The following is a 12874-nucleotide window of genomic DNA, read 5'->3' on the forward strand; positions in this document are numbered from 1 at the left end:
TTCACGCCTGCCTTTGGAGTGAACAAGTCGGCCAAAGATGAGCTTGGGGGAGCTGGGCAGAGGGCGCCTGCACGTGCAATGCTGTGTTGGCTTTCCAGGTGTCGTGGTCCGACAGCCAGGCCTCCAGCGATGCCTTCTGGGTGGCCAGGATGCTCTTGGAGCTTGCGGGGGGCAACCTGGGCTGAACTGCCCCTGGGACCCCGGCCAGCACCCCAGGGAAGACAGATGTGGACATTCGAATGTTCAGTACAAGTTACAGAGTCTCATCCTGATGAAAAGAGGAGGTTCCCGTGTTCCCTGGGGCTCTGCTGGGAGGTGTGTGCGCCCTTGGCCCGCGCCGTGTTTGCGCAGTTGTTTGGCAGCTCCTGATGTTGGAGGAAGCGTTTGAGAAATGCTCATGGATCCCAAGTCCGAGGGTGTGTGTTACAGTCAGACCACGGCAGATGTTAGGGCCACCCCCGAGCCGTTGTGGGCAGGAGACTGTTCCCCTGCCGGCCACCCTCCCGCCCGCCCTGTGCCAGGCCAGACTCCCCCAGCTAACGTGGTGAGTGGGTGGTGGGAGCGTGCTGGCCCTTCCGTGCCTGTGGGGCTTTTCCAAGTGGTGTGGGGTGTCCCAGCAGGTGGTGGGTGTCTTTCACTCTAAGGTTGTAATCCATTGTGTTTGCCACGTGTTCTGTTCAATTAAATTAAAGTTTTGTGCTGTGGACGCCTCTTGTTTATTCACCTAGCTGCACCCTGAGCACGGCCTGTCGCCGTGGCTGGCAATCCCCGACCAGCATTGCATAGCATGGGTGCGCAAACCCAGGCATCACAGACATTGTGTCTTGTGTCTCCGTGTTACACGCAGGTTCACGGGGGACATCTGTGCCATCTGCCCTGACCTGATGGTGATGTTGTGGGAACAAGAGCTGCCCTGGGGGTGGCAGTGCCCAGACACAAGCACACGGACCCTGGTGCCCTGTGTGTGGTGCACCTCCTAGCGCCGGTAACCCCCTTGGCACAGGTGACTTGGACAGTGAGGACTGTCCCCTCCAGGAACCGTCCTAAGAGCCTCACGTTTTCTATTGTGCCAGGTGACATGTGCTGAACATGTTGTGTGTTACAGGGAGGAACAAAGGCACATGTGTGCTCCTGGTGCTCATGGGATAGTGGGGGAGATGGGAACAGCAGGCAGTCCTGAGTCCTTGCCAGTAGGATGGTGTGAATGAGGGGCAGCTGAGATCCAGGATGTGTGGAAGCCAGTTCTTGAGACACTGCGAACTCCCTGAGCTCAGCCACCACAGCTGCAGGGCCCTCGGCCGCCTCCTCCACTCCGCCCTGTCAATCTGGGGCCTATCCCATCCCCCCTCATGGCCAAAACTTTCCACCCAGACACATCCATTCACACCCCTCATATTTTTCATTCCCTCAAACCACCAACCTTTCATTTTTAAAATATTTCTATACTTTGAAATAACAAAATTAGAAAAAGGTTGCAAATATATACATATAATACAAAGATCTCTCTATCTTTTTTTTAAAATCCTCACTCAAGGATATTTTTTTTCCTTTGATTTTTAGAGACAGTGAAAGGGAAGGAGGAGAGGGGAGACAGAGAGACAGAGAGATAGACATCTATGTGAGAGAGAACGTCTATTGGTTGCCTCCTGCATGTGCCCCAATCAGAGCCAGTGATCAAACCTACAACTGTGGTTCACGCCCTTGATTGGAAATCAAACCCGAGACCCTTCTGTCCACAGCCAACCCTGTAACCACTGAGCAAAACTGGCCAGGGCAAAGATCTTTTTTCTAGGAACCATTTGAGAGTAAGTTACTGAGCTGTTGCCCCATGGTTCCTCTACTCCTTTTTTGTGTTTCTGTCAGATTCGGAATTCTGCCCCTGTGACAGTTACAACCAGGAGATCCAACACAGATGCTTTGCTTCCTTCTAATTGCCACACCCGATGATGATTTAATGAATCTCCCAGTCACACCATAAGTTGCAAAAGAATCCCCTCCCATATCACAAGCTGCAGTGATGCGATGAGACTTACAATGCCCTTCAGCCTGTCACAGTTCCTGGTTTTCTCTGTACATTCATGACCTTCACACTTTTGAAGCTTACAAGCCAGTCATTCTGCAGAATGTCCCCAAAAGTGGCCATTAGGATTTTTGGATGTGCATTTTTGGAAGGAATTTGCAGGGGTATGGAGAGGATGCTTTTAAAAAGACTCTGCAAAATGTCATGAAAAGTCTTCTTGGTTCTTTGGTTCAGCACCAAGGTACGCATATCCTCAGAGACCTGGAAACAGCAGCCACTGTAGCTCAAACTCCTCCTGTGAAGCTGTGATTGACTTCATCACTGACCATTCAGAGTGTAGAGACTTAATATATGAATCACTCAGTAGAAAAATCAGAAAGGATAATGTCTGCTGTAGATGTACCCTCGATTTATTTTATTTTATTTTATTTATTTTTTTAATAAATCTTTATTCAGATTATTACAATTATTTCTCCTTTTCCCCCCCCCATAGCTCCCCTCCACCCAGTTCCCACCCCACCTTCTGCCCTTACCTCCCCCCCACTGTCCTCATCCATAGGTGTATGATTTTTGTCCAGTCACTTCATGAACCCCCCATACCCCTTTCCCCCTGAGAATTATCAGTCCATTCCCTTTCTATGCCCCTGATTCTATTATATTCACCAGATTATTCTGTTCCTCAGGTTTTTAATTCACTTGATTTTTAGGTTCACTTGTTGATAGATATGTATTTGTTGTTCATAATTTTTCTCTTTACTTTTTTCTTCTTCCTCTTCTTTAAGAATACCTTTCAGCATTTCATATAATCCTGGTTTGGTGGTGATGAACTCCTTTAGCTTTTTCTTATCTGTGAAGCTCTTTATCTGCCCTTCAATTCTGAATGATATCTTTGCTGGGTAGAGTAATCTTGGTTGTAGGTTCTTGCTATTCATCACATTGAAAATTTCTTGCCACTCCCGTCTGGCCTGCATAGTTTCTGTTGAGAAATCAGCTGACAGTCGTATGGGTGCTCCCTTGTAGGTAACTAACTGTTTTTCTCTTGCTGCTTTTAATATTTTCTCTTTGTCTTTTGCTCTTGGCATTTTAATTATGATGTGTCTTGGTGTGGTCCTCTTTGGATTCCTTTTGTTTGGGGTTCTGTGCGCTTCCTGGACTTGTAAGTCTATTTCTTTCACCAGGTGGTGGAAGTTTTCGGTCATTATTTCTTCAAATAGGTTTTCAGTATTTTGCTCTCTCTCTTCTTCTGGCACCCCCATAATTCTGATGTTGGTACGCTTGAAGTTGTCCCAGAGTCTTCTTACACTATCTTCAACTTTTCAGATTTTTTTTTTGCTTTTTGCTTTTTCGGTTGAGTGTTTTTTGCTTCTTTGTATTTCAATTCTTTGACTTGATTTTTGTGTTCCTCTTGTCTGTTTTTGGGTCTATGTATAATATTTTTTATTTCAGTCAGTGTATGTTTAATTTCTAGTTGGTCCTTTTTCATATCTTCGAGGGTCTCGTTATATTTATCGGCCTTTTCTAGGATATTCTTAAAAAGCCTTATAACCGTGGTTTTGAATTCTATATCCAGTCGTTTGTTTTCCTCCATTTCTTTCGTTTGTGATCTGATTCTTTGACGCCGCATTTTCACTGCTTCCCTGAGTTGGTAAGGTAGATTTGTGTGCTAGGTTTCCAATATGGCCCAGTGGGTCTGCCTCCCCAGTTAACCTGAGGTGGACACTCTTGGTGCACCCCTTTGTGGACTGTGTGTACAGCCTTGTTGTAATTAAGTCTTGATTGTTGTTGGTATCACTGGGAATAATTGACCTCCAGGCCAGTTGGCTGTAAGCATCAGCTGTGTCTATGCTGGGAGAAGTTCAGTGCTGGAGACAGCCTTATAGGATTAGACTTGCAAAATTGCAATAGCCTCTGTGCTCAGCTTGGATGGGGTGGAGTCTCAGTCTTGGATTCCTGTCAGCCTTACCCTTGCGCGCATGTGCGCACCTTCAGACCTCCACCTTCCCTGGCTCCTGAGTCTCCGCCCGAGAGTCCAGACTCCCCCCACAAGAGAGTGGGTCCCCAGGGGCTCGCCTGGAACCGGGGTTCAGTGCAGTCAGAGCTGGGGCCCAGTGCAGTCAGGAAGCTCCGACTCCCTTCCACTAGGGAAAGCCTGTGGCAACCTCCGCAGCCTTTGTGCGCACTGGCACGCGTGTGTTTTCAGTCCTCCGCCTTCCCCGGCTCCCGAGTCTCCGCCCGAGAGTCCAGACTCCCCCCGTAAGAGCGTGGGTCCCCAGGGGCTCGCCCGGAACTGGGGTTCAGTGCAGTCAGAACTGGGGTTCAGTGCGGTCGGGGGCTTCCTTCCCCCTTCCGCCAGAGAAAGTCAGCCAGGCTCTCAGCTGCCCTTCCTCTCTGCGCGCACAAAGACCCTTTGCCGTACCTCCAATTCTCTGTGAGCTTTTCTCTTTCCTTCTAGTTGTAGAATTTCCACTCAGCCAGCTTTCCTGTGGTTCTGGATGGTGTCCGTTCTGTCTTTTAGTTGTAGTTTGAAATTGTTGTGCGAGGGTCCCGGGTTCGATACCGGCAAGGGCATGTACCTTGGTTGCGGGCACATCCCCAGTAGTGGGTGTGCAGGAGGCAGCTGATCGATGTTTCTCTCTCATCAATGTTTCTAACTCTCTATCCCTCTCCCTTCCTCTCTGTAAAATATCAATAAAATATATTTAAAAAAACAACAACTGAATCTATAATAAAAACATCTGAATACCCCTTAGTGAACAGCCATAGTGTTGAATACCTAAATAGAATTGGAAAACCACCCCAAAGTTTTAAAGACATATTCATGTATATTTAACAAACATAGAAATAAAGAAAAATAAGAGAAACAGAAGAAATATGTATTTAAAACACATACATGGAAATTATATAAGTAAAAAATAGGAGCATATCCTGAGGCTGAACACCAGAATTCTGGAGCACACGACTGTGTCAGTTTATCTGAGCTGCACGGTCCCATCTTACAGTGTCTCTGGAGGCACACCCAAGGTGTTGAGGCTCGGTCTGTCAGCAATGAATGTGCTAAGCTATAAAAAGGGGTATTTGGCCTGGTAGGTGTGCTTAGTGGTAAGAACAAATGGCCCGTACTCTAAACGGTCCTGAGTTTGAGTCTCAGTCATGCAATTCCTGATCAAAAGTGATCCTCTGCTGCCCTCCTGTGGCCATTCAAGGAATAACACAATGTGTCTCTGTCCATGGTGCTGAAATTCCAGCTAAAGCCCTGTGAACATGACCTAAAATTCTACCGAGGGAAAAAAAAAAAAGAAAACCCCACAAAATCATCGAGGCTGTCCATGGCGGCAATGATTCCGTCCCTGGATGGACCGAAGTCACGGCTCTGGGTTCTTCACCTCTTCCCACCCCAGCCCTGCAAAGGGAGGCCCTGGAGACTGCTGTGCTGAGGTTCCCTTTAAGGTGACCCACCACCCTGCCTCATGTTCCTTGGTGCCTCTTTTAGCTGGAGAGTAGTGAGTGAGTGTATGTCTGGCAAGCTGATGCTCTAACCATAGAGCAACACCAGTTACGGATTCTATTCACTTTTAAAATATAAATTTGAACCGGGTCAGGGTTCAGAAGTAATGTTTGGGGATGGGGGTAGTGTTGGGTTGGGGTTAGGGTTTTAGGGCGAGGTGTCAGGTTCAGGGTTGGAGTCAGGGTTAGGGTCAGGGTCAGAAATGGAAAAGGTGAATTTGCTTTGCAAAAGGTGAATTTGACTGTATTTCAGCAGCATCAAAATGAGTCTAACTTTCCAGGATCTTAGTAAATTCCAATATTGCTTCCTATTTTTTCAAGTTACTTCAGTGATATTAGGCTATTATTATTGAGTAGTTTTTTCACTTCTAGTTAGTTGTAAACACATTGTTGTTCTTAATCAAAGGTTCTAGTTAACAGTTTGTTGTTTAAACACAGTCATTTTGAAATTTGTTTTTGGAACTCCCAGCTTTGCTCGATATCTATGCCTGTCTCTTTCAGCTTGAAAGATAAAATAATCCTATAGAAATGTGCTAAGAGCAAGTATCCCTTATGTTGTGATTTATCAGAATGTAAACATAGAGCAGACTTATATACTGGTTCTATAGTATAAATACTTTTATTTTCCTTCAAGCACAGTACTGATTATATAGTACACATGTATGGAACGATAATACTTATTACAGTAGCCATGAAAGGGCGCTCACTGACAACCAAATGCTTCCTGTGGCCATTTAAGGAATCATACACTGTGCCTCTGTCCCTGGCGATGAAATTCCAGCTAAAGCCCTGTGAACGCCACCAAAAATTCTACCCATAAAAAAAAACCGGCAGAAAATCAGCGAGGCTGACCAGGGCGGCAATCATTCCATCCCTGGATGGATCGAAGTCACGGTTGTGGGTTCTTCACTTCTTCCAGCCCCAGCCCTGCCAAGGGAGGCCTGGGAGACTGCTGCACTGAGGTTCCCCTTAAGGTGACTGTCCCACCCTGGCAACTATGTTCATTGGTGCCATTTTTTAAAAGTATGGAGTGGAGATACATCTGGCAAGCTATTGTTCTAAGCAATGAGCCACATCAGCTATGTATTCTATTCACTTTTAAAAATATAAGTTTGAGTGTGGTCAAGGGTCAGAGTTCAAGGCTAGGGCTGGGGCTATGGCTGGGTTCGGTGTTAGTTTTAGGGTGAGGGTTCAAGGTCAGGGTTGGGGTTGGGTTTAGTGACAGAACTGGAAAAGGTTAATTTGCTGTGTAAATGGAGAATTTGCTTTGGAAAAGTTGTATTTGCTTTGCAAAAGGGGAATTTAAACTGTAAAAAGTGAACTTGTTTTGGAAATGCTGAATTTGTTTGCAAAAGATGAATTTGGGTTGCAAAAGGTGAATTTGTCTGATTGAATTTCAGCAGCATCAAAATGAGTTACCCCTTCTAGGATCTTAGTAAATTCCAATATTGCTTCCTATTTTTTCAAGGTACTTCTGTGACATTAGGTTATTATTACTGAGTACTTTTTTCTCCTAGTAAATAAGTTGTAAACATATGTTTTTCCTGAACATAAGATTCTAGGTAATGGTTTGGTGTTGAAACACAGTGGTTTCAAAACGTGTTCTTGTAACTCAAAGGGTTCTGCTTGATCTCTGTTTCTGTCTCTTTCAGAATGAAAGATAAAATAAACCTGTAGAAATGTGCTAAGACCAAGCATGCCTTATTTTTTGATTTATTTGAATGTAAACATAAAGGAGACTTATACAGTGGTTTTATAGGATAAACGTTTATATTTTCCTTCAAGTAATTAAATGATTATACTGTACACATCTATGATTCTATATACGTAATTACTCCAGCCTTCAAAAGACACCGTCAGCCAATTCCTGTGCAAAAATAATCATCTGCTGCCCTCCTGTGGCCATTCAAGGAAAAACACAATGTGCCTCTGTCCATGGTGCTGCAATTCCAGCTAAAGTCCTGTGAACACGACCAAAAATTCTACACAGAAAAAGAAGAAAACCCCACAAAATCATCAAGGCTGTCCATGGCGGCAATGATTCCGTCCCTGGATGGACCGAAGTCACTGCTCTGGGTTCTTCACCTCTTTCCACCCCAGCCCTGCAAAGGGAGGCCCTGGAGACTGCTGTACTGAGATTCCCTTTAAGGTGACCCACCACCTTGCCTAATGTTCCTTGGTGCCGCTTTTAACTGGAGAGCAGTGAGTGAGTGAGTGTATGTCTGGCAAGTTGTGGTCTACCACTTAGGTGCACCAGGTACGGATTCTATTCACTTTTAAAAATAAGAATCGGAGGGGCGGTCAAGGGTCAGAGTTCAAGACTGGGGCTGAGACTAGGGTTGGGGTTGGGGTTAGGGTTTTAGGGTGAGGGTGAGCGTGAGCGGTTAGTGTCTGGGTCATGGCCAACGTCAGAGGTGGAAAGGTGAATTTGCTTTGGAAATGGAGAATTTGAATGTATTTGAGCAGCATCAAAATGAGTCACCCTTTACAAGATCTTAGTAAATTCCAATATTGATTTCTACTTTTTCAAGTTACTGCAGTGACATTAGGTTATTAAGTTTGAGTACTTTTTTCTCTTATTAAATTAGTCGTAAACACATTTTTTTCTGAATAAAAGATTCTAGTTAATAGTTTGGTTTTGAAATCTGTTTTTGTAACTCAAAGGGTTCTGCTCAATACCTATGCCTGTCTCTTTCAGAATGAAAGATAAAAAAAATCCTATAGAAACTTGGTAAGACCAAGCATCCTTTATTTTGTGATTTTTCAGAATGTATTCATAGAGCAGACTTATACACTGGTTTTATGGGATAAACGCTTATTTTTTTTTCAATTAAGTTACTGATGATACTGTACACGTCTATGGATCTATGTATTTACGTATTATGCTAGCCCTTAAGGGACGCTGTCCGCCAATTCCTGCGCAAAAATAATCCTCTGCTGCCCTCCTGTGGCCATTCAAGGAATAACCCCCCGTGTCTCTGTCCATGGTGCTGCAATTCCAGGTAAAGCCCTGTGAACACCACCAAAATTTCTACTCAGAAAAAACACCCCCAGAAAATCTTAGAAGCTGTCCAGGGCAGCAATCATTCTCTAGTTACGACTCTGTGTTCTTTACCTCTTCCCACCCCAGCTTTGCAAAGAGAGGCCCCCATAGACTGCTGCACTGTGGTTCCCCTTATGGTGACCCACCCACCCTGCCTAATATGTTCGTTGGTGCCCTTGTTAACTAGAGCGGTGAGTTTATGTCTGGCAAGAAATGCTCTAACCAGTGAGCAACACCAGCTATGAATTGTATGCAGTTTTGTTGTTATTATTCTGAATTTATTTTAACTGTAATTGACATACAGTAATACATTACTGTCAGGTGTACAACATAGTGATCCAACGTTTACATACCTTACAAAGCGATCACTCCATAAGTCTAGTTCACATCTGTCTCTATTGCCTATGCTGCAGTTACATCTCCATGACTTATTTCATAAGTGGTGTGATGGACTTTTCCAGTCCCAGTGGGGACAACCCAGGGCTGGTGTTGTTCAAGGTGGATAGTGAGCATGATGGTGGCAGAAGAGCAGCTGGAGGCTAATGTGTTTCAGAGGAACGAGGGGTTGTGTCGTGGAGCAGCCTTTGTGACTGCAACACTTTAGGGGCTTATGCTAAAGGAGCATTGACTGTTTGGAGCTGATTAGGGGAAGGAGGTGAGACTCAAATTGTCCTGCAGCTGCTGTAACAAGACAGGTCCTTCCAGAAGCTCCAGGGAGAAATCCAAGCCTTTTCTATCTCGTGAGATGGGGAGCACCCTGGATTCCCCACAGGTCCCAGTGTGATTAAAGCGGCCCTTATAAGGGGGAGGCAGTAGGGTCAGAATCAGAGAGATAGATGAGGCCGTGCTGCTGGCTGTGAAGATGGAGGCTAAAGGAGAGGCACGTGTCGGGGGAGGCTCCAGCGTCATTGTGGGCTTGTCCTCCCCGATGCCATGCATCAGGTCCCGCAGGTTCTTGTCAAACATGTGGTTGATATGCCCTTGAGCATCTTGAGGGCCCTAACGACGGCGGTCAGCGGGCCGGAGACCCAGGATGCCCGATGCCAGATGGCGTGCAGGGACCCAGGGGCCGCCCTTGCTCCCTGGGGAGCACTGCTGCGCCCGCCGCCACTGCGGGGCATGCAAGCAGGCCAGTCCCTCGGCAAGATCCGCTGGGCAGGCTGCGCCACATTCCTCCCACTGACGCTCCCTCTACTCACTTTTAAAAATATAAATTTGAGGGCAGTCAAGGGTTAGAGGTCAAGGCTGGGACTGGGGCTAGGGCTGGGGTTGATGTTAGGGTTTCAGGGTGAGGCGTCGGGGTCGGTGTCAGGGTCAGGGTGAGGGTCATATGTGGAAACGGTGAATTGTCATTGGAATGAGAGAATTTGCTTTGCAAAAGATGACTTTGCTTTGCTAAAGATGAAATTGAAGGGTAAAAGGCGAATTTGTGTTCCAAAAAATGAATTTGTGTTGCAAAATGTGCATTATTCTGTATTTGAGAAGCATCCAAATGAGTCGCTCTTTTCAGGATCCTAGTAAATTCCAATATTGTTCCATATTTTTTGAAGGTAATTCTGTGACATTAAAGTTATTCTTACTGAGCACTTTTTTATCCTAGTACATTAGTTGTAAGCAAATTTTTTTTGTGATTAAAATATTCTAGGTAATAGTTTGGTGTTGCAACACCATCATTTGGAAACGTTTTCGTGTAACTTAAGGGGTTTGCTCGATACCTATGGCTGTCTGTTTCAGAATGAAAGATAAAATAATCCTGTAGAAATGTGCTAAGAGTAAGGACTCTTTATTTTTTGATTTATCAGAATGTAATAGTAGAGAAGAGTTATATACTGGTTTTATGAGATGAACGCTTTCATTTTCTTCCAAGTAAGTTACTGATTATACTATACACGTCTGTCTGTGGAACCATATACTTATTACACTGGACCTCAAAAGGAAGCTGTCAGTTAAAAAACTATCCTCTGCTGCCCTCCTGTGGCCAATACAGGAATAACACACTGTGCCTCTGTCCCTGGTGCTGAAATGCCAGCTAAAGCCCTGTGAACCCGAGCAAAAATTCTACCCAGGAAAAAAAATGGTCACAAGATCAGCGAGGCTGGCCAGGGCGGCAATCATTCCATCTGTGGAACGACCGAAGTCACAGTTGTGGGTTCTTCACCTCTTCCCGCTGCAGCCCTGCAAAGGGAGGCTTCGGCTGCTGCACTGACAACATGAACCCCTTGGAAACCTAGAAGCCACCATTATTGAGGCAGCCAGTCCGTACAGCGAGGTGCTGAGTACCGCGAGACGCAGCGTGGTCGCGAGAGGCCGCCATTACTGAGACCTTCCGTACGGCGGAGGCCCCCGCTAACAAGGCAGCCAGTGCGGGGCCCGGGGCCTTTACCCTGGCAGGCAGGCAGGTGCAGGCTGCCTGCACCGAGGCAGCGTGGAGGTCGGAGGCCGCCGTCCTCGAGGCAGGCCGTTCTACGGAGCTCGCTCTGGTTGCGGCAGCGGGCACCGTGCATGCCGCCATTATGGAGGCAGCCAGTCCGTACAGCGAGATGCTGAGTGCCGCGAGACTCAGAGTGCTCGCGAGAGGCCGCCTTAATAGACGCATGGCGTAGGCTGCAGGCGGCCATTACTGAGACTTTCCGTACGGCGGAGGTCCCCGCTATCGAAGCGGCCAGTACGGGGCCCGGGGCCTTTATCCTGGCAGGCAGGCAGGTGCAGGCGGCCTGCCCCGAAGCAGCCATGAGGTCGGAGGCCGCCGCCCTCTAGGCAGGCCATTATATGGAACCCGCTCTGGTTGCGGCAGCGGGCACCGTGCATGCCGCCATTATGGAGGCAGCCAGTCCGTACAGCGAGGTGCTGAGTGCCGCGAGACGCAGCGGGCTCGCGAGAGGCCGCCATTATTGAGGGACGCCGTAGGCTGCAGGCAGCCATTAGTGAGACCTTCCGTACGGCGGAGGCCCCCGCTAACGAGGCAGCCAGTACGGGGCCTGCGTCCTTTACCCTGGCAGGCAGGCAGGTGCAGGCCGCCTGCACCGAGGCAGCGTGGAGGTCGGACGCCGCCGTCCTCGATGCAGGCCGTTCTACGGAGCCCGCTAGGATTGCGGCAGTGGGTACCGTGCATGCCGCCATTATGGAGGCAGGCAGTCCGTACAGCGAGGTGCTGCAGTATTGGGAGGAGCAGTGTCCTCGCGAGAGGCCGCCATTATCCACTAATGATGCAGGCAGGACGCAGGTGTCCTTTCTTAACGTTACTAATTATTAGTTTAGAAGTTAATAGGATACTGGTTGCTCGTTCCCAGGGTACGTGTTACTGGTTGCTAGTTATGTGGTAACTAGGTAACAGGTTACGAGGTAACCGTTTGCCAGGTCACTAGTTGCCAGGTTAGTAGTTACTCGGTTACTAGTTACCAGGTTACTAGTTATTGGTTTACTGGTTACCAGGTGACTGGTTACCAAGTTACCAGTTACCAGGTTACCGGTTACTAGTTACCAGGTTAATGTGGCCATTTCAGGAATAACACCGTGTACTTCTGTTTTTGGTGCTGAAATTTCAGTTAACACAACAAATAATTCTACCCTAATACCAAGAAACGAACAAAAACCAAAACAAAGAAAAATCCTGAAAATCATCGAGTGTGTCTGTCCAGGGCGGGAATCATTCCTTCCCTGGCTGGACTGAAGTCACCGGTCTGGATTTTGCACCCCCTCCCGCCCCAGCCCTGCAAAGGGAGGTGTTTGGTCCCACACTTACATTGTGAACCTGTGCATTCACTATATCAGTCCGTAAGCTAGAGGCTGCCATTATTGAAGCCGTCAGTACTGGGAGGCCGCCCTTAACAAGGCAGTCAGTAGTAGACAGGTGTCCTTTACTGATGCAGCCAGTACTCTGTAGGCTGCCTTTATTGATGGTACCTCCATATGTAGGGTTATCATGGGAACGTGGTAGTACGACGAGAAAAAGATTCAACCTAAAGTTTTGTGTGTGAACACAGTGGGTTTTTTAGAAATATATGTTTACTATTTCAGAAAGGAAGAGAGAGAGAGAGAGAAACATCAGTGATGAGTGTGAAACCTAGATTGAAAGGGGGACATTTGCTCCCATCCGCTAAGCAGAAGGAATACGTCCCTGGCCAGTGTTGCTCGCTAGTTAGAGCTTTGGATGCCCACGGAAGGGTCACTGGTGCGATTCGTGGTCCAGAGCATATACCTGGGATGCAGGTATCATGGCCAGCCGCTGTCTGGGCTGCTGTGAGAGCCCAAAATCCATGTGTCTCTGGCATATTCATGTTTTCTTTTTTTTTTTTCTTCTTTCTCCT

The sequence above is a fragment of the Plecotus auritus genome (genome assembly GCF_963455305.1).
Source record: "Plecotus auritus genome assembly, chromosome: 6".
NCBI classification, from domain to species: Eukaryota; Metazoa; Chordata; class Mammalia; order Chiroptera; family Vespertilionidae; genus Plecotus; species Plecotus auritus.